Source organism: Rattus norvegicus, chromosome 9 (genome assembly GCF_021556685.1).
Source record: "Rattus norvegicus strain SHRSP/BbbUtx chromosome 9, alternate assembly SHRSP_T2T, whole genome shotgun sequence".
In the NCBI taxonomy this organism is placed as follows: Eukaryota; Metazoa; Chordata; class Mammalia; order Rodentia; family Muridae; genus Rattus; species Rattus norvegicus.
In genome coordinates, this window is record NC_141542.1 from 59,181,760 (window position 1) to 59,208,147 (window position 26,388).

Genomic DNA, 26,388 nt, shown 5'->3' on the forward strand with positions numbered 1-26,388 from the left:
TCTCCAATTTTGATGATCCCAAATTAAAACAAAACAATGAAAAGAGACAAACAACAACAAACATTTTTTAATTTGCATAAAAGTTTTCAGTATTGTAAATTTAATTAGATTTAAGTGCTTAATACTTAGGCACTAAGAAATCATTAAGCTACATTCAGTTAAATGTACATATAAGATAAGATACGGTTCTCTCTCTGCCTCTCTTTATATTTCTCTTTTTTATTTTTAATTTTTTATTAGATATATTTCTTTATTTACATTTCAAATGTTATTCCCTTTCCCGGTTTCCTGTCCATAAGCCTTATCCCCCTCCCCCTCCCTCATACGGTGTTCCTCCCCCATCCACCTCCTTACCACACCCTCCCCTGCCCCCAACATTCTCCAGCACTGAGGGGTCCAACCTTGGCAGGACCAAAGGCTTCCCTGAAACAACAAACATTTATAACCAGACTAATCGTCTTCCAGACTAAGGAAAGGCATGAGCAAGTAAAGGCTTTTAGCTCATTCAGACAGTGTGTAGAAAGGCAGGATTTTCTTTAATTTCCCTTGGAGTAGATGAAGCTACTTGCTCACAGAATCATGACAATGCCATGATTCTGCTAATGATGGCCATAATGTGGTCTCAACTTTGGGAATCTTAAAAATCCACAGAAATTGAGGAAACCTTCAAGTAATAGTGTCTGTGCTTATTCCTTATCAAACACAAGTCAACTAAATGTTGGATCCAACATGGTATCGTTGGTTGGAGATAGGGTCGCCATTATAAAATAAAATGTATATAAATTGCCAAATGAAAAATTTTCTTTAGAGAAACTCAAACTAAAGCCAAGGATCAATAAGGCTAATTATCTTTAACAGTGAAGGGCGTAGCGCACTGAATAAATGTTGTAAGTTGTATGCTTTTGGGTCACGTGGTATTTTTGCTTGTGCTTAAGATTTAGGATACAAAGTATTAAAAGCATTCATCAAGATACAATATTACAAGGGATTACAAAGGAAATATTACCAATTATTAGGCAAAATAAGCATGTCATTTATTATGAGCTTCTAAAGAGGGAAATAATCGTATCATACCATCTAATATTATTTTGTGTATTTATGTGTAGCACACTCCTGCTGCATGTGCGTGTTCCTATGAGTGTGAATGGGGGTCAGAGGTTAGAAGTGTGTGAATGTTTGAGACTTAAGTAGAGAGAAGATCCTCCTCCCTCAAAGGTCCTTGAAAAATAGGATTGAAGTTGATGAAATCACTGTGGTGGAGCTTTGTGCTGACCAGGAGAGTTACAATGGCTGTTCTTCCCAACCATTACCTTGGGAAAGACAATTTTGGTCAGATTAAGTCAAACGATGATGTGCCCAAGTTCAGAAACCAACATTGAAACCAACATTGAAATCGTGATAGCGCTTTCCAGGAAGGAGGAAAACTCATGAAGTTAGGGAACAACAAGAGACTTACACACACGGAACAAGCTGTTGATTCTGTGGCATGCTAGGTAACTGTGTTTCATAATTAACTCTTATATACTATAAATAAGTGAGAAGGGAGAGTTGGAAGTGTCTAAACAAAGGGAATGGTCAAGCGGTCAAACTTCTCTTAAGAACCTCTGTGGAACAGTGTTTAATATGGATTGAAATCTCACTATAACCCGCAAGTACGTTCAGTAAAAATGATAATTTTTAAAAGGTTTGAAGCATCTATGGGCTATAAAATGTGAAATAAAAGTGAAGTAAAATGAAGGCTTAGTTAAAATGTTGACTTTTCTGCGCTGAGAATCTGTAACTGGAATCTCTTTTGGATTCGATCCTACTTCCACTGGAAGGGCACATGAGAAAGATGGTGAATGGAGGACACACTCAGAGGGGTGCTTCGTCAGCAGGAAAACCTGGGAGTGGCAGGTGGCCAGGAAAGATGACATATATTGGAAACACGTTTATCATTTTATATTTACCAGCACAATCCTCAATTTTCCCAACATTGCAATGTGATTTATAAAAGCACACATGGCTTACTCCTTCACATCAAAACGGTGTACACATTTAAAATCCTCTGGAAAATCTTTTACATTTATTATTACTCTTTGGTTGAAATGTAAAGCAATAGGTTTTGTTGTGACATCATCACACTTTGCATTATTATATTTTGTTTTCTTTCCCTACTTCCTCCCTCCTCATCCTGATTTTTATACCTATTTTTCTGGTTTGTTTTGGATGCAGAATTCTGTTTTCTGCTTCCATGTGTCCTAGGGATCAAACTCAGATCATCAGGCTTGGCAGCAAGAGCCTTTCCCCTCTCTCACCTGCCTTCTTCTGCTGTCACGTAACATGAATTTCGTCACTTTTCTCTTGTCATCCCCTCTTAATGCCTTTGCCCTTGTCACAATTCCATTCCTAAATTTGTGAACCACATACACAGAAATGTAAATACATGTATATACATTATCATTATAATTAGATATCATTTATACTTATCATGAAATATATATAATTTTAAATCTCTGATATGGTCTTGATTCACGAAACAAAATGGTTTCTACTTCCAACAACTTTCCTGCAAGTATTCTTTCAGGGTTCTTTCTTTCTGATTCCCTAAATTTCCACTGGAGTTGTGAGTTCCACACTGTGTTTATCACATTGACATAGTTTATGATTGACTCTGAAGCTATTCCCATTTCTTGGCTATTGGGATAATGGGTTATAATAGCACAAATGTGCATTGTTCCTGGTTTGCGGAAGTAGAGTCCCTTGGAAACAGGAGAGTGATAAAGATGGGTTACCTAGAAGTTTTATGGGTTTTGCTTGTCTGCTTGGTTTGGCCTTTTGTTTTTGTTTTTGAGAAATTTCCATGTTTTTCTGCTTTGGCTATAAAGTTCACTCTCCAACAGCAATAATCATCATTTCTCTTGATCCTATCTACCCTGGCATTTGTTATTTGGTCTTAGATTTTTATTTGTTTCATTGATTAATTCATTTTTATGATTGTTTTGAACTGGAATGAGAGAGAATCCCCAAGCATTTTTGATTTGTATCTCCATGATAATTGAAGGTGTCAAATCCCATATCAAGTTGTTTCAGGAGACTATAATGGGCAACAGTAAAGTTCATGAAAACATTGGAATCCTAGGCAAAACATGCTGAGGAAGGTATCCTCATGAGCTCTAGTAGAACTAACAATTTATTTTTGTCCATATCTCTCTGATGGGATTCTTAATGACAGTTTCTTTTTTGTTGTTGTTAAATAAATTCTTATATACTATAGAGTAAGTTATGAATGAAAATACTATCCTACAGTGTATGACCTCCAGTATATTTAACAATGATAAATATATCCATTATGTAACATAATGCTGAAAGCATCAAGGGTTCAGAAACACATAAACAAATAACAGGAAAAGTTAGAAGCACAGGCTATGAAGAAGAAAAGAGAAGGGAGAAAACCCACATATGGAGAGAAGTTTAAGGAAAGAAAGCCCTGAGAAAATAACTACTGTCATGTTGGAAGCAATCGACTGATACACTGCACTATCAGGAGTAAAAAAACAGCACACCAAACACCTTCTCTTTTGTACTTTATTGGCACAGTTTTATGCTCTTGCCACTGACTCCTCAAAGTTACTAGTTAACTTCCATCTCTTTGAAAATACACAAATCAACCCAGGTGACCCATGATTTGCATACACATAGAATAAAAACTACCATGAAATGGACAGCTGGTGAACAGACCTGTTTTTCCATTACCGAGAGCCAGCCTGTGAATACCCATGATTCTTTCTTCGTTTTCCCATAATACATGGGAAGAATCATTGCTGCAATAAAATCAGAAACAGCAACAAAGAAAAACCAGCAAGAGTAACAGATGTAAAAGCAAAGCGTGTATTCGAGATCCTGATGGCTGGTGCTCCTGTGTGACTCTGTGTCTGGATCATTCCTCTCTCTATAGATGTTGCAGTAATTACTAAAAAATGGTTCCCTTTTGACCCATTCTAACACCAGGACCCATGGGCCACATGGTACTGTGGGGTATCTTTATCTTAGCAGTGTTACGCTGCCCCCAAGTACTCTCAGATGCAGGTGATCCGCAAGCCATTTCAGCATGGCACCTTGCTACACTGGTCCCTAGAGTTAGTTTTGATAGCCATGGGGCCATATTGAACTATTGAACTATAATTTATCTCTGGTTAGTATCTCTCCTGGCAGCTCTCCACTAGCAGCGAACTCTCTGGTTTCAGCTACCCAGTAAAATCAGGGCTCTAGAAGTCCAGCATGGGGCTGGCCTGTCACAGCTCCCTGCCACAGATTCTGCCCACACTCCTAACAACCCAGTGTAATCAGGACTCAATTCACTGTAATTTATCAGTCATATCTTATATTCTCAATCCTATACATTCACACAATAAACTCACAGCCAATTAATAAAGACATACACCTAGATAAGATAAAGTGACCTATAGAAATCCATCCCTTAAGAATTATTCATAACGGCCTGTATCTGTGTAGAGATGCATGGTGAGGATCGTTTCTGTCTCCATGTTGTCTCACCCTCCCTTCCCTTCTCTCTCTCCTTCTAAAACCTCTGTTTCCACCTCCCTTTCTTCTCATCCAATGACAGGCCTCGTTTTATCTTATGTCTGCCTTCACCTGCATACGACATCAACCTACACATAGAAGCATAAGGAGTACTTGTTAAACATGGCATAAGCACCAGCCATTTCTTCTCCTTGGTCCTATCACTCTGATGAATGTCTCTTAGTGGTTAGAAGTAACTACAAAGTGCTGTGTGCAAGAGAAAAGTCACATTCACTGCCATCTTGAAGTTTACTGACCACAATGATTTTCAGTTCCACATTTTAAAATTTACACCCATCGGAAGAACTCTGTGAGCTGTGATGTGGCACTGAAGTGGGAGAACTTTAGGAGTGGTAGCATCGCAGCCAAGGAGACATAGCATCCTCTATGGTCAGTGCTTCAAAGGACATTACATACTCCAAGGCCTTTAAAAGGCAACCATAATAACTGACAGCACAGTGGCCCCAAACTCCCACCATGTGGATTAGTTGTATATGACTCTCCTCAATAAGTCTATCTACTTAAGATGTGCTTTGCTCTCCATTTTCTCCTCCTTGGGGCATATTGAAAGGTATCATTTTGTTTATTCTGCGCAGGAATGACTAATGCATTTCAATGAGACAATGAGGAGACCAGGTACTGGCACATGAGCAAACAGGGCTGATAAACAGAGCTGAGGGGACTGTAAATTGTTACAATTATGTTATTATCTAGTGAAAAGTCATCATGGTGTCCTGTGGCAGAGGTAATCCAATAGCAGATATGCATAAAAGTATCACAATTCCAAAACATCAAAACCATTACAAAGCAACATTATCCTTTAATAATAGCCACTAGAAACAAATCCTTATTAACAGCGGAATTCATAGATAAATAGATAATTGTAATATGCTATTAAAAGTATGAAAAATTGAAATAGTGTAAGATTATTGTCAGTAGGGCATCGTGGATGGGCCTGAAGTACATTATGCTAAGGCAAAACACTGGCCACAGAAAAACGGACGTGATTTTCCTCAGAAGAATAATTTTAAAATGTTAATGTCAATAGAGGAAGAGTTCACTGTGAAGACTTAACAGGGTAGAAGCACAGATTACTCAATGTGTATAGTGCTATCCTGCAGGAGGAGAAATATGTTCTCAGGTAATAAGAAGGATATAATTAGAATATAAGTGATAAGGTTGTATTAATTGTCTCAAAAGTTAGAAGGAATTTGTGTACAGCCACCATAAGTGATAAAAACAGGATGGGTTAGGGTATGCTTAATCCCAGTTATTGGGAAACTGATGCTGGGAAATCCCAGTTCCCCACCAGTCTAAACACTTTCATGAGAACTTTAGTCAAATAAAAATTAAACACAGTAATAAAAAAACCTGAGACATCGTTCACTGGAGTAAAACTTGCTTAGCCACATGCACGATCTGTAGTGAAATAGCAAAATACACACACACACACAATACACACACACACACACACACACACACACAGAGAGAGAGAGAGAGAGAGAGAGAGAGAGAGAGAGAGAGAGAGAGAGAGAGAGAGATGACATGGGCAATAATCACTCTGATATCATTATCCACCTGTGTTCAGTTGATCCAAAGCCTCAAACCTTATGCATACATACTTTGAATCAAAGATATGAAAATAAGAAAAAGTAAAATCCTGTACAACCTAAAAATGGATTGTCCTGTCATAGAAAACATCACAGAGAGTATTTTGGTGAAGCACGGTCAGGTATAACTTGAATATAAATTGAATAATTTCAGTATTATTAAATAACATCCAAAGTTCATATTCTCCAAATCTAGGATTAGGACATGCTTGCAATGGAAACCCAACACTTTTCCTTGCTTAAAGGTAAATCTTTCTTGACTTCAGTACAACAGGTTTTCAAATATTGCTACAGATGAAGGACTCCATAGAAAGCAAATCTGACAGAACTACAAGATATAAGAAAGTAATCAGGCCACTTAGAAACCAAGGAAAAAGCAAAGTTCCTAACGATTTTTCAATGTACTTACATCCATTTACATCACAAATAAGATGTAGACAATGAAAGTGACCATTAAATACAAATAGAGACAGAAACAAAATCTTAAAGAGAAATTATATTCCCTATCTAGAGTGACTGAAAGAAGGCGAGTCATGAAGGTGAACAATTTTAAAGCATCCTCCATCATGAAGAGACCACAGAATGTAGACCATGACCTCAACTCCATTTATATCAGCAAAGGCTAAAGGGGAACCATGGTTTGATGAGCCACTACTTACCTGTCTGTAGTCTCAACAATAGGAAGACTGAAGAAGGAGGCTCCTGAATGCCAGGCCAGACAGCTACATAGAAAGACCCTGTCTTAAAGACAAAAAACCCAAGCAAAATGGAGGGAGGGTGCAGGAAGGAAGAAGGGAAGGAAGGAAGAGATTGTTAAGGATGCAGATACAATCATGGCTTTCCACCAGTGCAGGGGAATATGGGGGGCCAATAAGGGGGATAGATAGGGGGAACTCCCGTATGGGGGAAGGGGAGGGGAGGGAATGGGGGCTTATGGACAGGAAACTGGGAAGGGGAATAATGTTTGAAATGTAAGTAAAGAAATATATCTGATAAAAACCTAAAGAATTTACCAAATAACAAATTTTTAAGCACTTCCAATTTCTTTGACTTTAGTTCACCAACTACTCATTTTATTGCCCACCAACATTAGCAGTGAGACATTTTTTCCTATCTCAATTATTTAGATTAATTTCCTGATCATACTTGACACATTAGTACATAGTTTATACAGTGGCTTTTTAAAGGGTTTGCGTGGTGCTATTATGGTTTTTATGTGCCTATGGACCTATAGGTTCTTGATTAAATTCGGTAAGTTCATAGGTTAATACTTTATTTGCAAAGGTAAGTGATAGAGCAGTCTTGCTTCTTGGTTCCAGAGATTCTGCTCCAGACTTCACTCAAAAGGATGTAAATGACTGCTTTATGGAAAGGGAGTTACACCGAATAGAGCACAGCCTGAAAATTGCTGTTTTGTACAATATAGGCAACAAAGAACAGGACCTGCCTCAACCTCCACTCTAAGCTTCCATTGTGATGATACTTGTAGCATGTCTTCAACCTCCCGCCATAACAGAGGGACAGAAAATGCAAACAGTATTCAGTTGTATCGAGCTTATTAATTTACCTTTCAAGACTCTGGGTTTTACATGGAGCATTTGGACAATTTATATTTTGTAAAGTTACATTTTAGAGTTCAAGGTATTTTATTATTTTATCTATTCACTTTAAATATAATTTCAAAAGTCTTCACAAATGCTAAATCATATATATATATATATATAGAGAGAGAGAGAGAGGGAGAGAAAGAAAGAGAGAGAGAGAGAGAGAGAGTGTGTGTGTGTGTGTGTGTGTGTGTGTGTGTGTGTGTGTGTGTGTGCATGTGTGGGAAGTTATCTACCGAGTTCAGATGAGGGGTTTGATTAGCCTTTAGCTATTCCAGTCTCTTGTGAGCTACTCAGTGTGAATGATAAGAGCTGAACTCTGATTTGCTCCATAAAAAAGCACACTTACACGCCAAACCATAGCTCTTGCGCAGTTTTTTTTTTTTTTTATTTTTCTGGTTTCTCATTTTGAAACATGCTCTACTGGTTTTCTTTGTTTTTCATTTTTTGTTTTTTGTTTTTTTAACCTCTGGACAGCCTACTTGACTGATGTGAATATTCAAATGTTATTCCTCTATTGTACTTAGAGAATATCACTTTGTTTTGGTTTTAAAAACAGTGTCATTATGTTTATGATGGTAAAGTACATTAGATATTAAAAGCTCATATGAAATAGAAAATAATGATCTTCTCCCTTCATGTTTCTTTACTTTCTGTTGTTCATGTCAAAGTTGTTTTAAGCATGTGCTCTCTCTCTCTCTCTCTCTCTCTCTCTCTCTCTCTCTTTCTGTCTGTCTCTCTCATATGCACAAATACATATGTGTGTGTGTATACATATACATGTCCTCGATTTAACTTTACTCATTAATATAATTTAGAAAACGTGACACAAAATTGATGTATTGGTCTGTATGTGGTTTAATATTTCTTTCTTCCTCACAGTTTTCCAAAGTCTATCATTTTATCTTTGGTTGTTTGTAGACCATCTTAATAGGATCTTTTAGAGATAAGACTTCTGAAAACGTCTTCATTTAGTTTCACTCAGCCAGAGTGCCTCATTTTCCTGGAAAATATTTATGTAGAGGACAGTATCGTTCAAAGTTCATAGTTCTTCAAAGTGATACCGTATTAAATCCTTTTATCTAGCATATATTGACAAAAATCAACAGAAAATATAACAATTTTACTCCTGTCCATAAAGCCTTTAAGTTTTTTTTCTTCTGCTTTTAGTTAACTGTGACAGGTCTTGGTATGTTTCCTTTAGGGCATACACACAGTTTTCTAAATCTCTGTACTCAGGTAGTTTGACAAATTTGAAATAATTATTTCTTGAAGGAAAAAAATTTCAGCTGTTAGCTAGATTCCCTACTCCCTAGTAAATGATCCCATAGTCATGCCCACGTAAGAAGCACCAACTGGGCTCAGAGTTATTAATAACAAGAAATTGATATTGACGGGGAGACAAGTGAGAGCACAGAAGACACTAAGGAAAGGTAGAGGCAGATGGTTGTGATTAGAACACCTTGTAGAAATATATACGATTCTCCAAAACATGTTTAAAAAGTTAGAAAATATATGTACAGTGGTACTGTCAGATTGAATTAAAATAATGGTAAAAGATCATATTATTACTATTGACCTGTTTTTTAAAATGTTTTAATTATTTCAATAATGATCCGATCATATATATATATATATACATATGTGTGTGTGCATGCGTGTGTGCGTGTGCATGTGTGTGTGTGTGTGTGTGTGTGTGTGTGTGTGTGTAGTTTATTATTTTCTCCATTAATGGTCATTCTTTTGGTAAAACATCTAAGACTTATTTGCCTAAACAACACAGATTTTCTTCTGGGACTTGGGTCAAAATATTCCATAATATATACTACATCTTGGATGAGTTTGGTCTATGATTTGTGATGAAAACTGGGTCATCATGGACATCCACATGATTAAATGTGGAATGGCTTCTGCAGGTTTTCCTTTCTGGATGTTTGGGTACTCACCTCTTTCTGGGTGTGCTGTTCCTACCCACCATTTACATGGCTACCACAGCATTGATACAGCACAATTTTAATTACTGAAACTGTTCTAAGTCCCCTAATAAAATAAATCAATTCTTTCACTTTAGGCTTGCATTTAAAAATCATATTTGCTAACCACAATTGTATATTTTCCACATAAATATCATAGTAATACTGTTCAGTAATGTAAGAAAATCCTCATGTTGGATATGTTTTGCATCATTGATACATGGAACCTTAAAGCCATGAACATGGGATACTTGCTTATTTATATAGATCTTCTAGTATCTTCCCATAAATGTGGAATAGAATTTAGCATTCAAAAACTATACATGCTTCATATCTGCGGTTTTCAGTATTTATCAGTAAATCTATGATAGATGTCACTAGGGTCAGTGTTCTTCATCAAAGATATTTCCCCCTTTTCCTGCAATTTTTTGGGGGAAGTTTTAATCACATCTTGGAATTCTTTCACACACATTATTTCTATCTTCAAAATTGAGGGAAAATAGTTGTTATGTATAAATTTGACATATTTGTCTATTTTTTTAAGTTGTCATTTTTTGCTTTATAATTTTGGGCCTATTTGGTACCTAGCCAGAATGGCTATGTATGTTAGCTCCTATAACTATATTTATTTCTCCTTCCATTTACCTTTGTGTGGGTTAACACTGCTTTGTCTGATACCATTGTACTGGTGCTGATTTTCTTTGAGTGATGTTTATTTTAAACAAAAGACACAGTTGAAATAAAATGGAGAAGGCAAGCAGATGAAGGAAATGTGTCATTATAAGTAAGCATCAGGGAATGGAAACTAGATCTACAGCAAGATTATAGAGAATTGTAGAAATAAACTCTTTTTCCCTCAACTAATGATGGTGATACATGGAGAGCCTGGGTCATCTAAACACTTATTGAGCCTGTAATGGAATTGCCATTCTGAGAAAACAGTGTCTTGAGTTCCCTAAAAACTAAATTTAGAACTATGCATTTATCAGCTTGTATCGTTGAGCACTGAGCCATCAGAAACAGTCTTATTTTCACTTTAAAAGTCTACACAAACACACCTATGGACAGAAATATTTATCACAGTCGAAAACAGTAAGCATCTTTCGATGTTTTTACCCGGTAAGTTGTTAAACAAATAGAGATGCATCCATGCCATCAACACTACTTAACAAAGAAAATACATAGAACAAAACAAACAAACGAACAAAGGACAACTAGTAAAGAACAGAGTCACAGTCTTGACTAATCTCCAGGTAAGTATCCTGAGAGAAGAGGAACATGCTCAACAAATCACTCTGGCCAGACAGCAGATTTCAAGAGGAACACATTCCCAATTCTTAGTTCTGAGATCAGGAGTAGCCTCAATTACATGAGATCTAATCTCATAACAAATACATACATACATACATACATACATACATACATACATACATACATACATGCATACATACATACATACATACATACTAGTATCCTCATTTTGTAGTAACAAAATAAGATTTGGTGAAACTGAATTAGCTAATTAGTTAATGAGGGTAAAAGTTAGTCAACCAACATACACACTCAAAGTATAGTCTGCCTAAAATGTGAAAATTTTAACTGATGTTTAAATTAGTTCTACAAACCAAAAGGTAGAGCTATCTATCATTTATCTATCTGTCTGTCTGTCTGTCTGCCTGCCTGCCTGCCTCTCTCTCTCTCTCTCTCTCTCTCTCTCTCTCTCTCTCTCGCTCTCTCTCTCCCTCTCCCTCTCTCTTTTTCTATCTTTTAACACCTGTTTCTTATTAATTTACTTCCTGTTCTGTCTTCATCATCTATCATTTAACTATCCATGCATCCATTATATATGTAGGTATCTACATCTATTATCTGTCATCTACCTATTTATCTATTATCTATTTTTCTATCATCTATCTAATATCCACATATCATCCACCCATGAATCTGTCTACTCCTTATCTATTCTCTGTTCTATCTATCTATCTATCTATCTATCTATCTATCTATCTATCTATCATCTATAATCTACCTATCTTTCATCTACACACACACACACACACACACACACACACACACACAGGAAATATTTAACAGCCTGAAACTATATTTCTTGCCATTCAGCGCAGTCAAATGTTCACATGGAACTCTTGGATGGACATTACTTTATTCCTCCTTGAGCAGCATCTGTTAAAATCCTATCTGCTGGGTGTGGATGTTCCTATATTCTAGAATTTTCTGAACAGTGACTTTGTTTAATGCATATTGCTGAAATAATCCGCCATTCTTCCTGCCACTCCAGGCTGAGCTCCAGCTTGTCATTGGTGATTTATGGCTGCCCACTGTTTGGCATCATCAAGGGGGCAGAGCATGTATTTGCCTTCAGGAAACAAATCGGAAACATAAATAAAAACTGCATGGTTGATTGGCCTGCTTCTGGTGAGGTAGCCACTCTTAATAGAAATCACTTACCCTTTTTTCTCTTTCCCTAGCTTGCTGTATCACTAAATGAAATGGAATTTTTGTCTGGATGTTCTCTCTCCCTCCATTAAAAAAATGTAATTAAGTGTTATATTGGGTAGAGTACTGAGAAAGTCCAGTGGAGAAAACAAAACACAACCTCCAGTTAGATCTTGTGTGGCTAAGAAAAGACAGATAGAAGTGTGCCCTGTCCTGTCAGGAAGAGACCACCCACTACCCCAGGGTAATGTGTAGGCCAAGATCAGCCATGATCCCTGCATATGTGATACATATTGAATAAATGATACTGTCCACAGTGGAACTGAAGGCTAAGAGTAAAAGAATACTGGGCTAGTTAAAGAAGCTGGGTTAGATCACACCATAGTCATGGTCTAAGATATGCCAGTACAAATTACTGTGCACAGTTGATAGTCACTTCTCCAGGTTCTTCAATAGTCATTTTCCATCCATAATGGAGGTAAAGTTAGGATGGTGTCCTGTTGTGATGCTTTAGACTTCCCATGTATTTCTAAGACAGTGTTCTCATTCTCGTGCACTCATTCTGGTGCACTCACCAGGCTTCTAATGTATAAGGGCAAGCATCACACCTCTATGTACACATTATATTTGGGTTCAGAAAAGTTCAGAATTTGATTCATTGGCTTCTAATATTGATTTGCTGCATTTTTCATGGTGTGTGGTCAGGGAGTTTAGACTGTGCTTATCTCTTTTATGCCTACATGTAGCATAGCTACGAGAAACATCATAAATATAACCCTTCATCTATTTCCATTTCATTGTGATTATGGACATTTTCAAAATTGCAAATGAATTAAATTTTTGTATTGCTTCAAAGAGACCAATGACATAGAAAGGTACGAAAAAGCTAGTAGACTGGCAGCTAGCATCTGTATTAAGCTTTAAACTATGATTATACTTGTGTATTAAGTACTGTGTATACTGTGTGAGCCTTTAGTATGCATGCGCACATGGTAGTTATACTAGAAGAGGTAAATTAGATAGCCTAAGAATACACAGATACACCCTGTACAAAGCTTAAGTCCAAGTGGATCAAGGACCTCCACATCAAACCAGACACACTCAAACTAATAGAAGAAAAACTAGGGACGCATCTGGAACACATGGGCACTGGAAAAAATTTCCTGAACAAAACACCAATGGCTTATGCTCTAAGATCAAGAATCGACAAATGGGATCTCATAAAACTGCAAAGCTTCTGTAAGGCAAAGGACACTGTGGTTAGGACAAAACGACAACCAACAGATTGGGAAAAGATCTTTACCAATCCTACAACAGATAGAGGCCTTATATCCAAAATATACAAAGAACTCAAGAAGTTAGATCACAGGGAAACAAATAACCCTATTAAAAAATGGGGTTCAGAGCTAAACAAAGAATTCACAGCTGAGGAATGCCGAATGGCTGAGAAACACCTAAAGAAATGTTCAACATCTTTAGTCATAAGGGAAATGCAAATCAAAACAACCCTGAGATTTCACCTCACACCAGTGAGAATGGCTAAGATCAAAAACTCAGGGGACAGCAGATGCTGGCGAGGATGTGGAGAAAGAGGAACACTCCTCCATTGTTGGTGGGGTTGCAAACTGGTACAACCATTCTGGAAATCAGTCTGGAGGATCCTCAGAAAATTGGACATTGAACTGCCTGAGGATCCAGCTATACCTCTCTTGGGCATATACCCAAAAGATGCCCCAACATATAAAAAAGACACGTGCTCCACTATGTTCATTGCAGCCTTATTTATAATAGCCAGAAACTGGAAAGAACCCAGATGCCCTTCAACAGAGGAATGGATACAGAAAATGTGGTACATCTACACAATGGAATATTACTCAGCTATCAAAAACAACGGCTTTATGAAATTCGTAGGCAAATGGTTGGAACTGGAAAACATCATCCTGAGTGAGCTAACCCAATCACAGAAAGACATACATGGTATGCACTCATTGATAAGTGGCTATTAGCCCAAATGCTTGAATTACCCTAGATGCCTAGAACACATGAAACTCAAGACGGATGATCAAAATGTGAATGCTTCACTCCTTCTTTAAAAGGGGAACAAGAATACCCTTGGCAGGGAAGAGAGAGGCAAAGATTAAAACAGAGACTGAAGGAACACCCATTCAGAGCCTGCCCCACATGTGGCCCATACATATACAGCCACCCAATTAGACAAGATGGATGAAGCAAAGAAGTGCAGACTGACAGGAGCCGGATGTAGATCGCTCCTGAGAGACAAAGCCAGAATACAGCAAATAAAGAGGCGAATGCCAGCAGCATACCACTGAACTGAGAATAGGACCCCCGTTGAAGGAATCAGAGAAAGAACTGGAAGAGCTTGAAGGGGCTCGAGACCCCATATGTACAACAATGCCAAGCAACCAGAGCTTCCAGGGACTAAGCCACTACCTAAAGACTATACATGGACTGACCGTGGACTCTGACCTCATAGGTAGCAATGAGTATCCTAGTAAGAGCACCAGTGGAAGGGGAAGCCCTGGGTCCTGCTAAGACTGAACCCCCAGTGAACTAGACTGGTGGGGGGAGGGCAGCAATGGGGGGAGGGTTGGGAGGGGAACACCCTTAAGGAAGGGGAGGGGAGAGGGGGATGTTTGCCCGGAAACCGGGAAAGGGATTAACACTCGAAATGTATATAAGAAATACTCAAGTTAATAAAAAAAAAAGAAAACTTATATTAAAAAAAAAGAATACACAGATACGTTACAATAAGCTAAATGATAGCACCTTCAAATCAACAGAACTTCAAAACGTTCTTAACCGAATTGTTTGTACATGTATTTTTATAGAGGACTATTGGGAGGGAAATATTTTTTTTATTAACTTGAGTATTTCTTATATACATTTCGAGTGTTATTCCCTTTCCCGGTTTCCGGGCAAACATCCCCCTCCCCCCTCCCCTTCCTTATGGGTGTTCCCCTCCTAACCCTCTCCCCCATTGCCGCCCTCCCCCCAACATTCTAGTTCACTGGGGGTTCAGTCTTAGCAGGACCCAGGGCTTCCCCTTCCACTGGTGCTCTTACTAGGATATTCATTGCTACCTATGGGGTCAGAGTCCAGGGTCAGTCCATGTATAGTCTTTAGGTAGTGGCTTAGTCCCTGGAAGCTCTGGTTGCTTGGCATTGTTGTACATATGGGGTCTTGAGCCCCTTCAAGCTCTTCCAGTTCTTTCTCTGATTCCTTCAACGGGGGTCCCATTCTCAGTTCAGTGGTTTGCTGCTGGCATTCGCCTCTGTATTTGCTGTATTCTGGCTGTGTCTCTCAGGAGCGATCTACATCCGGCTCCTGTCAGTCTGCACTTCTTTGCTTCATCCATCTTGTCTAATTTGGTGGCTGTATATGTATGGGCCACATGTGGGGCAGGCTCTGAATGGGTGTTCCTTCAGTCTCTGTTTTAATCTTTGCCTCTCCCTTCCCTGCCAAGGGTATTCTTTTTCCTCATTTAAAGAAGGAGTGAAGCATTCACATTTTGATCATCCGTCTTGAGTTTCGTTTGTTCTAGGGATCTAGGGTAATTCAAGCATTTGGGCTAATAGCCACTTATCAATGAGTGCATACCATGTATGTCTTTCTGTGATTGGGTTAGCTCACTCAGGATGATATTTTCCGGTTCCAACCATTTGCCTACGAATTTCATAAACTCATTGTTTTTGATAGCTGAGTAATATTCCATTGTGTAGATGTACCACATTTTCTGTATCCATTCCTCTGTTGAAGGGCATCTGGGTTCTTTCCAGTTTCTGGCTATTATAAATAAGGCTGCGATGAACATAGTGGAGCACGTGTCTCTTTTATATGTTGAGGCATCTTTTGGGTATATGCCCAAGAGAGGTATAGCTGGATCCTCAGGCAGTTCAATGTCCAATTTTCTGAGGAACCTCCAGACTGATTTCCAGAATGGTTTTACCAGTCTGCAATCCCACCAACAGTGGAGGAGTGTTCCTCTTTCTCCACATCCTCGCCAGCATCTGCTGTCACCTGAGTTTTTGATCTTAGCCATTCTCACTGGTGTGAGGTGAAATCTCAGGGTTGTTTTGATTTGCATTTCCCTTATGACTAAAGATGTTGAACATTTCTTTAGGTGTTTCTCAGCCATTCGGCATTCCTCAGCTGTGAATTCTTTGTTTAGCTCTGAACCCCATTTTTAATAGGGTTATTTGTTTCCCTGCGATCTAACTTCTTGAGTTCTTTGTATATTTTGGATATAAGGCCTCTATCTGTTGTAGGATTGGTAAAGATCTTTTCCCAATCTGTTGGTTGCCGTTTTGTCCTAACCACAGTGTCCTTTGCCTTACAGAAGCTTTGCAGTTTTATGAGATCCCATTTGTCGATTCTTGATCTTAGAGCATAAGCCATTGGTGTTTTGTTCAGGAAATTTTTTCCAGTGCCCATGTGTTCCAGATGCTTCCCTAGTTTTTCTTCTATTAGTTTGAGTGTGTCTGGTTTGATGTGGAGGTCCTTGATCCACTTGGACTTAAGCTTTGTACAGGGTGATAAGCATGGATCGATCTGCATTCTTCTACATGTTGCCCTCCAGTTGAACCAGCACCATTTGCTGAAAATGCTATCTTTTTTCCATTGGATGGTTTTGGCTCCTTTGTCAAAAATCAAGTGACCATAGGTGTGTGGGTTCATTTCTGGGTCTTCAATTCTATTCCATTGGTCTATCTGTCTGTCTCTGTACCAATACCATGCAGTTTTTATCACTATTGCTCTGTAATACTGCTTGAGTTCAGGGATAGTGATTCCCTCTGAAGTCCTTTTATTCTTTTTAAGATGTATTTGTGTGTCATTGTAGGTGTGTCTTTGAATGAATATATGATGTATAGTTGTGTCTGTGTGTGAGACATAAGGCTAAGTAAGTGAGCATGGACATCTGGAGTCCATGTCTATTTTACTCTACCTTGTTGCATTGAGAAAGCCTTTCACTGAGCTGGGAATGAGTCTCGAGGCCACTGAACCCTAGAGACTCTCTCATCTCTACTGTCCTTATAGTACTAAGGTTATAAGCATGACCGCAACTATGCTGGGATTTTTATATGAATTCCAAGTATTTGAACTCAGTTTTTCATGCTTATGAAGCAGGCTTTCTTACACAGCATGCCACTTCTCTAGTCCAAATAAATCTTTAAATGTAATGCAAAGTGTTACAAAATCAGAATTAAGGATCATCTAGAAATCAGAAAAACCATTTAACTCACTGATGATGCATCATCAACAAGGTGGAATTAATAGGCAAGAGTCAGCCAGCAAGTTGTGCATCTGGTATGAGAAAGAGATGCTTCCACTCTTTAATACTTTACCACATAATTTCATATGCATTTCCCTATGGCTTAGAAAACATTAGTCCTCCAGGGTCCACCCTATATGCATTACTTGCCTAAATGATTATCTTTCTCAGAAAACATCCAACTAAGGCAGGAAAAATTGTATGCACATGACCCAAGACAGCCTCTAAGTTGATATGAAGCCAAGGATGACCTTGCAGTTTCTGTAGTTGCATTCATGAACCACCATGTCCAGTTTATTTTGTGTCAGGTGTCTAACCAAGTCTAGGCAAGCACTCTATGTACTAAGTGGCATCCCTAACTCATCTGAACATATATCGCATAACTTTGTATCAGGCTCACCTTACTAATGAGTAGCTTATTGTATCATTCACTGTGACAAGGCACCCGCTATTGGGGAAGGAGTCAATGAATAGTGCTCATGGTGCATGTGCCCAGAGTGATTAGATGGTACTCATGGTGTATGACCTGACGATGATGGTGGCTGATGTTGACTTTTCCATTAAGCTTTCTATAGGTAGGGAGGAAAACCCACCTTATAGCCAAAGCAAAACCTCTGAAAACATTCATTTTGAGTTTTTATTTTTTCTAAGATTCAATACATAGAATGAAGGAAACACACTTGCGATAGATATTTGCATAACATATACTCTATGTAGCAATGCTGTGCCCATATAAGGAGCCTGTGAACAGCATGATTTTGTGTGATTTTAGAGATTAAGACATATGGAACTTGACCAATCTCCACCTTACAGATATTAGCTCACTCTAGTGGGTTGAATATGAACTGTCCCACTATGCCCATGTGTTTGAACACTCAGTCCTTGTTTAATGACACTGATCGTGAAGGTGGTTGAGCCTTTGCACGTTGGACAATTGCTATGGGCAGTGAGTCATTTGTGTTAGTTCTGAAGGGCAATGTTGAATTTCTGGAAAATGTACCCCATTGTGTTCTGTCAAGCCAGATCACATTGACCACCTTCATGACGTGCTATAGACCATTCTCTCCACTCAGCTTTTCCCTTCCAGCTCTGGATTTATCATTGTCAAAATTGCAGTTAGCTTTTCATGTACTCCAAGTGCCAAAGGCAGAAGATGGTGTAAATAGACCTGCCCAAGTCCACAAGCCCCCTTTGACACTCTGCTAATGTCTTTTCTCATTGTTGGTTGCCGATTGACAATGCCCACTTTTTATAATCAGTGAAGTGTCATTGTGTGTAGGATAATGATACTGAGAACAGGGCTGCTGCTGTTGGTATGATAACTGTTCACGATGTGTTTTGGATCATACTTGTTTGCACTTCTGAAGTTCACTCCTAACCAACTCTGACTTTTTGTTATGTGTCTTGCCTACTTTTTCTTTTACCATGATTTTTTTTTAAAAAAAGTGCTCTGACAAAAGCAAAAAAAAAAGTCTATTTTGGTGCTCAGTTCTAGAGATTACAGTCTGTCATGGTACTGAAGCCATGACAGCAGACAAAAGAAGTAAAATAGCAGGAGGCTATGAGGCCTGTCAATCCAACCTCAAGTCCTAATGCAAACGACTCACTGCCCACAGCAATTGTCCAACCCCTGAGCATTCAACAGCCATCCCAATCAGTGTCATCAAAAAGGGACCATGTGTTCAAACACATGAGCATAGTGGGACATTTCATATTCAACCCACAAGAGTGAGTTAAATTCTGTAAGGTAGAAGTTAGTCAAATTCCATATGCCTTAATTTCTAAAATCACACAAAATCATAGCTATTTACAGGCTCCTTATAAGAATGCAAAAAAAAATGGTACCTGAAGTTCTTAGAACTGTTCTCAGTACATTCACACTGTGCCCTTGCCCTGTGTGAGTGAGCACTTTACAGAGAAGAATTAGTAGACAGAGTAGAAGCACCCTTGCCTTGAAGCTATGCACATTCTAAGTTCCAAGTGCATAGGAAAACAAGCTGTGTTTTAAGATGAGGAGGTTATCCCAAGTGGACTGAATATCCTCGCAGTGTTTAGGCATAAAAGAAAGAGTACAAATTGGACATATAGCAAATGATGTGGTTAGAGAGATGCCCTTTCATCACAAAGGAGAAGACTACTAGCTCAGGAATGGGACAGATTTAAAAAGCCAGAAAAGTTAGGGGAACACATTAGAGAGTTCAGATATAATGAAGTTTTGGAGAATACTATGATTTTATTTTGTAGTATACATGAAGTTTTTTTTTTATTTGTTTGTTTTGTTTTTTTTCCACCTGGAGAATTTCAGGTCATACATATATGACACCAAGACCTCATTGACATGTAATCACAGCAACGAGGAATTGATACGATTGGAAATGCAGAGGGCATGAGCACAAAAAGATATCTAGTCCAGCTCTCATTCTCTTAGGGTCTTCACCTAAGCTCTGATCAGTCACTTAAGAGAGAGACAGCTGGGGGAGGATGATGGACAAAACTGTTCTGATCATTATAGAAGTATATTCTATAGGCTTCTATTTGCAATGAGGAGAAGGAACTAAAATCCTGAAGCCAACAAATAAAACAAGAAAAAAGTAACAGGGGGAAAAAGACATTTCCCATTTTTCTTTTGGACAACTGAACCTCATTCACACAATGTAGCATTTGGGAATTCTAGACTGCTCAGTTTTTTTAAAATGCCTTCACCAAGATCTGAAATACTCTGTCCATCTGTCTGTCTGTCCATCTGTCTGTCTATCTATCTATCTATCTATCTATCTATCTATCTATCTATCTATCTATCTAACTCTTAAATGATTTTTCCAACAATTAAGCTAAGAACACTATGACTTTCTAGCAATGTATGACCTCCTCTTTACTCTGCTTAGGGTGACTTTATCAGAAACATGTACCTTTATTCTTCTCCTCAACATCTCAATTGTTTCTTGCCTTCATATTGTCTTTGAATATTTTATTCGGCCTCCAGAGTATGTCTCTTCTACTTTTAGTTTAGTAACAGCTATTCTCCTCACCTGAAAACACAGCTTTAAATTGCTGAAATATGTAGAGAGTGCTGAGGGAACTTGTGCCTGACCAGTATTAGAAGGACCACCAAATGATAACGAAGAAGAATGGACTATCAGGTATGTCAGAGGCAGGAAGTCAGAAGAGTGTGGTGTGGCAATGGATGCGGTGGGTAAAGGGAGAGTTCATGTGACTATCTCGGTAATACAAAAGGGGACTTACAAGGAATTAGGGAGTGGGGGTGAATATGGTCAAAACACACCAGTAAAAATGAAGGGGTAAAGAAAGTTACATATAAATATAAAAAGGAGTGTTTATTCTCAAGCATTAGGTTGAAGCAGAACCAGTATTTTCAATAAATATAAACATGTAAGTATACAGAAGTGGATATGTTAGGGGGTGAGTGCATAATGATTTGTGCATGGGTACATTCTGTCCAGTAGCAGGGTCTGTGAGAACTGCTACCCAAAGGCTACCATAAACTACTGACATATAGATGTAGGTCTCTAAATACCAGGTTATATCCAATGGATATATCCCATGATCCTTAGATGCTGCTCTGTAACCTGAAGCAAACTAATAATTCAAAAAAAAGATGGTAACTATTTGAGAACACAGATGGAGACGACCTCGACACATTGTTTACTGATCAAATACAGTGCAAAATTGAATGTGAAAATACTGATCTTGAAGATGGCCACATTTTAGTAAAAAAGAATCAATGAATGTATCTGCCTCTTTCCAAATAAGTACCTTGATGAGAAATATGTATTTAAATGACTTTAAAATGCTTCACTACAAAATATCTATAAAGTCACACTTGGAGAAAGAATGAAGAATTTCAGAGACACCGTTTTATCAAATGAGTAGAAACAACAGTAAGGCACAGCATCTGTATGGTTGCCCAGCACTTCGACTTCGTTAAATATGCAAGATCCTGGGTCCTCCCAAACACACATATGTATGTATGTTAACATTAGAAGTATTAGGACCAATAAAATTAGTGGCGCCCCATAGGTGTCCTCCTGCCAAATGCACACAACATGACTACCAACAGAAAAACACCAGCCAACTCCAATGGAGAGACTTCTAAAAAAGAATTATCTTGTAATAACTGGATGTGTCTGGTTTACGAAAATCAGGGATAGAGCAAGGACTATTACAGACTGAAAGAGATCAGAACATGTGTTTGTGGATTTGATCCTCCTATTGAAAGCATTTGGGAAAATGTTGGTACAACTTGAACGGGGTCTTGTGGGGGCACTGCAGTGTTGGTTTCCTGATTTTAATGGCTAAGTAGGAGAACGTTTTTATTTGTAGAGAATGCAAACTAAAATGCACAGTGGTGAAGAGGCAGCATGTCAGCACCTCACCCTCCAAGGAGTCAGGGGAAAAACATTCCTTCACTGAACTTGCAATTTTACTGAGCCTGAGGGTTTTATTTTTTCCAGAAGATGTTTTGTGGCCTCTTAATATCCACAGACATAATTTTCCTGCATTAATATTCCAATCTCATTCACTCATTGCCTGCCTTTTCTTCTAGAATAACTTTTCCATTCCTGTTGGCTGTTTATGTGATACTAAGATGAATTACCTTTGTGTAAGATCTCAGATGCTATGGGAACTTAAAACAGAGCCAATTGGGGGGAAATTCTGATAAGCTTAGATGGCAAAAATAACTCAATTGGAAAATCTTGGGATAAAATAGTTGTTGGTGTCTACTGTCTCTCAGACCCACATGTCCTATGTATGACTTAGTAGAAGTCCTTCCCAGGCTCCAAATATGTTGTCATTCCTGATGTTCATGTTAATTTTCCAGACTCTACCCCTTTAATGCAGAGAAAGTGACCACTCTTCAGGATACAGTTTCCTCCTGAGGTAGTCATCATGCCTGACATGTGCCTGTGTTATAACTGCATGTGGAACCACTCTGCTTCCTACAATGTCTCTGCACTGAAGAGTATTCCCACTGGACAAGCAGGGACCCATATTTAACACAGTGACTCCAGAGAGCCAACAGTACCTCCAAACTATAAATGTTCACAGTGTTGGACTGATCAATGAATGAGCACGTGATTTGAGCCTTCAGTGAACTGATAAATGATTGGATGATACTTATGTCTTAGGAGGAAAAGTGACTTTGCTGTTTTCTGCCTTTGGTCCCAGGAAGGCAATATATCATTCATCCGAGTTGAGAAGAAATGTCTGAATTTCTGGATAGTTTTGCAGTGGGTGGTGATTTATAATTCACACGCATCCCAATTGTGAGTTTTTTGAATAAAAATAAGTGGTGGGAAGTTAACAGTAATTATTTGGAGGAATGAGACAGGAGGAATTGGAGTTTGAAATGTCCTTAAAGGCTGAGAAACTACAACTCAAATCAGATCAATGGGCTTTATCTTCTCTTCCCTCCACCTCCACCAACTTCTATTTATAGTCACACTTAACATTCAGTGACCTTTACAACATTATGAGGCAAAACACTCGATGTCTTGGCCTTTTGATAATTTGAGGGCAGAATAACTCACAGTAGATTTATGATTTCTGCTAAGCACAGTAGCTCAAAACTTATGAAAGATGTGCAAACCAAAATTATATTTGGAATCCTACACAAAATAATTATAAGAAACTCGTTCAGAGTTGAGGAAAGCTTTCTAAACCTGTTCCCAGGAAGAGCAGGAAGTCTGAAAACTCTGCATCCTCACTGAATGTTAAAAATTGTAACTAACGCTGAGAGAAGTTGATGAGCATAAAAAGACCAGTTCTGAAGATCTCACACATGGGTGCCATTGAGAAAAGGCGGTCTTACAGGAGAGGGGGAAGGGCAGTAGGAGGCATCTAGGGGAGATGGGAAGATGTGAGTCTGTTGTGAGATCTGTAAACAATAACTATTCCCCACACTCTCTCGAGTATACCCCACCCTCTCTCTAGTATACACCAGGCTTTCTTGAGTATACCGCACTCTGGAGTCTCTAAAGAGATAGAACTTCACATTGTCATCACTATAAGAGTTCCCTGGCGAGACAAGAGATAAATCAGATCTCCTGGAGTCTTTCTGTAGTGAAAGCATTGGGTGTATGCTTTTGTTCTAAGTATACGTTTTACAGACAACCCTCTTACTGCTGTACATGAGACGCATTGTAAGTTCCTCCTGTGTGGGCCCGAGTCTTTGCTGTCCATATTTCTCTGGTTCAAACACTGTAGTTCCCAATATCAAACCTTTTCCCCAAACAAATAACCATGAGTAGAACTATTTTATGATCCTGGTGCAGTAGCATTAGCTACCAACATCTGTGGAGGGTCAGGCCTTTTCTCCGTTTTGCAGCTTCAACCTTGCCAAGTTGAATCCTATATGCTTAAGATGTAGGAGAGATTCATGGAGTGAGTTATTTTATCTGATGTTAAGTAACAGTTCATTTCAAAACATGCTTGTAAAAGTGAGTATCCGTGCTCTCCCCTTCTATGTGTTTAATTTAAGTTAGATTCTAGGCATTCTCAATGTGAATCTTCATTCACATTGGTATCAGAAAAATGACATGTGTCTGACCTACTGAAAGCAAAAGCCTTTGAAGACAGGTTAGGTGTCCCCCCAAACCACACGGAGATCATGAAAACAAATGGGAGCTTTGGCCCTCGTGTAGATTTCTCCAATGAATCTTTGAAAGATCTTTAACAAACATACTCACAATAATCCTTTCTCTGGGAGGAGCAGAGTATGCCAAGGTTTAAAAAAAATACTAAACCTATTGACATGAAGAGAAAAATTTATTTTACAAGAATGCTAGCTGTTGCGTCTGATGAATCTTTCCCTTTTTTCAAACTCATGCTGGTTAATGTCAATCCCATGCATACTGTAAATGGTAAAAACAAAATAGACTTAACTACTTAACTCCCTCTACTTAGGTCTCTGTTTGGCAGAGAGAGATCCCTTGCAGTGTGTCACCTAGTAGGGCTGTGATGAGCCTCAAGCATATGCTAAACCTAACTGGGATTTACAAAGTGCTCTAACAAAACATTAGTGGGAGCCAGTTCAGAAAAAAAGAAATTGTGAACTGCCCATTGGGCTGCTGCAACAATGATATTTGGGAACATGTGACCATCTTTCCCATCAGATGGCCTTACAATGTCTCTTGTACACCTTTGTTTTCTACCTCAGTAGATGACTAGATCATCCACACCTAATGAAATCTAAAGGTTTCCTTCCTTCTTTGTGGTCGAAGACCAGAATACTGCCCCAAAATGGCTCCAGGTAATATGCATTCTGTTCTCAGGACTGGGGTTCGTATTCATCCAGGCTTCTCTCTTCCTGAGCAGGCAAATGCCTCTCCAGGGCTCTGCCAGGCCTGCTTTCTCTTCTGCAGCTCTGAGATAGTCTCCTGTAACCTGCCTTGTCAAACTGAGGTCCTGCCCTCAGCTGCTCCCTTCTCCTTCCTGCAGACCCTGTCATTGCAGCATGTAACCCTGCTACCTCTAAGAGGACTTCTCACAACTCCCATCTCTATGCAGTTCCCAACCCTTGTAACTGTCTCAAAGGAGGGTGGACCTGTAGGATTGCTTGGCTCCTGTCTATTCTCTCTGACTTGGAGCCTCTGTGTGAATGTGAGTTTGCTTTTGCTCACTGCTGTACGTCATTGCCAGTATTGTCACCTGACACTAAATACATATTAGTTCAACAAATAAATTTGATACAAAAGTGGGTCCCCGATGTGTAGAGCACCTCTAATTATGTTGTCTGATAAACTCCTAATTTTTAATAGAGGCCCTATTGTTTACTTCTGAGAAATGTTCAGTCTCCTTTTAAAGTTAAAGGACTGTCCATTTTCCATGTTGGTTTGGGTTAGAAAATCCCCAATTAATGTTTGGCGCACGATGACAAAGATAGTGAGTGCATTGGCTGGAGTACATGCAGTTCTGTGGCTTATAATGTTTCCCTTCCTGATACCGAAGATAAAAACATTTACAGTGTATTTGTATTGCACAGGAAAAACAAGGAAGGATGAGTTCCTTCGAAGCATTTTAATCTTGAAAATAACTCCAGTTTACTGTCTTGTATAGTCAAAAGCGAGGGCGCAGAGCTGTAAGAAGGGGATGTTTTTAACTTACATGTTCAGTGATGTTAACTCACTTTGCGATTAGTACTTTCATGGTTATTTTTCTCCCTTGAGGTTAAGAATCATTGTGTCAGAATTATCAGACTCTTTTTCTTTTTTTTCTTTTCTTTTCCTTTTTTTCTTTTTTCTTTATTTTCTTTTTTGCTTTTTTTTTGCCAAAAGAATACCTTAATGTAGGTTCTTACTCACACACCCAATAATGCTATCAGTTCCCCAAAATGGGAAATATTGCAGGGATTCCGAAACAGGTAATCCACGCTCTTGTAAAGTCTGTCAAAGCTCCAAACTTTCCTTGTTTCAGGAAAGATTGCCTATGTTCTGTCAGTATTTACTACAGGACTGAGTTAGGTCTCTCTGTGAAGATGGTGGGAGCCTCTGGGTTGGCCAAATCAAAGCTTAGCAAGACCAAAGTAACATAAGAAATGTGTCTATTCTGCTGCGTGGGTAGGGGAGAAACCACCCTCCTTCAGCGTCCTCGTTGATTTCACTTTTTAGAAGTCTATTGTGACAGCTCATGTACGTCTTTCCATATCTGATTTATTTTATTTCCCCCAAGCTCTAGTTGCACACATTCAGTCAGCTCTAATGCAGTCTCCAAGGAAGCAGCTCACTTCAGTCTCTGCTGAGATCCTATCGGGCCCTGCAGGACCCCTTTCAGTGAAGCAGGAGATAAGCGTGCTTCATTTTCCCTAGCCAGCTGCCTGCAGACATTTGGAAAGATTCCATAGTAGGATCTAGAGGAAAACTCAGACTTAGCCC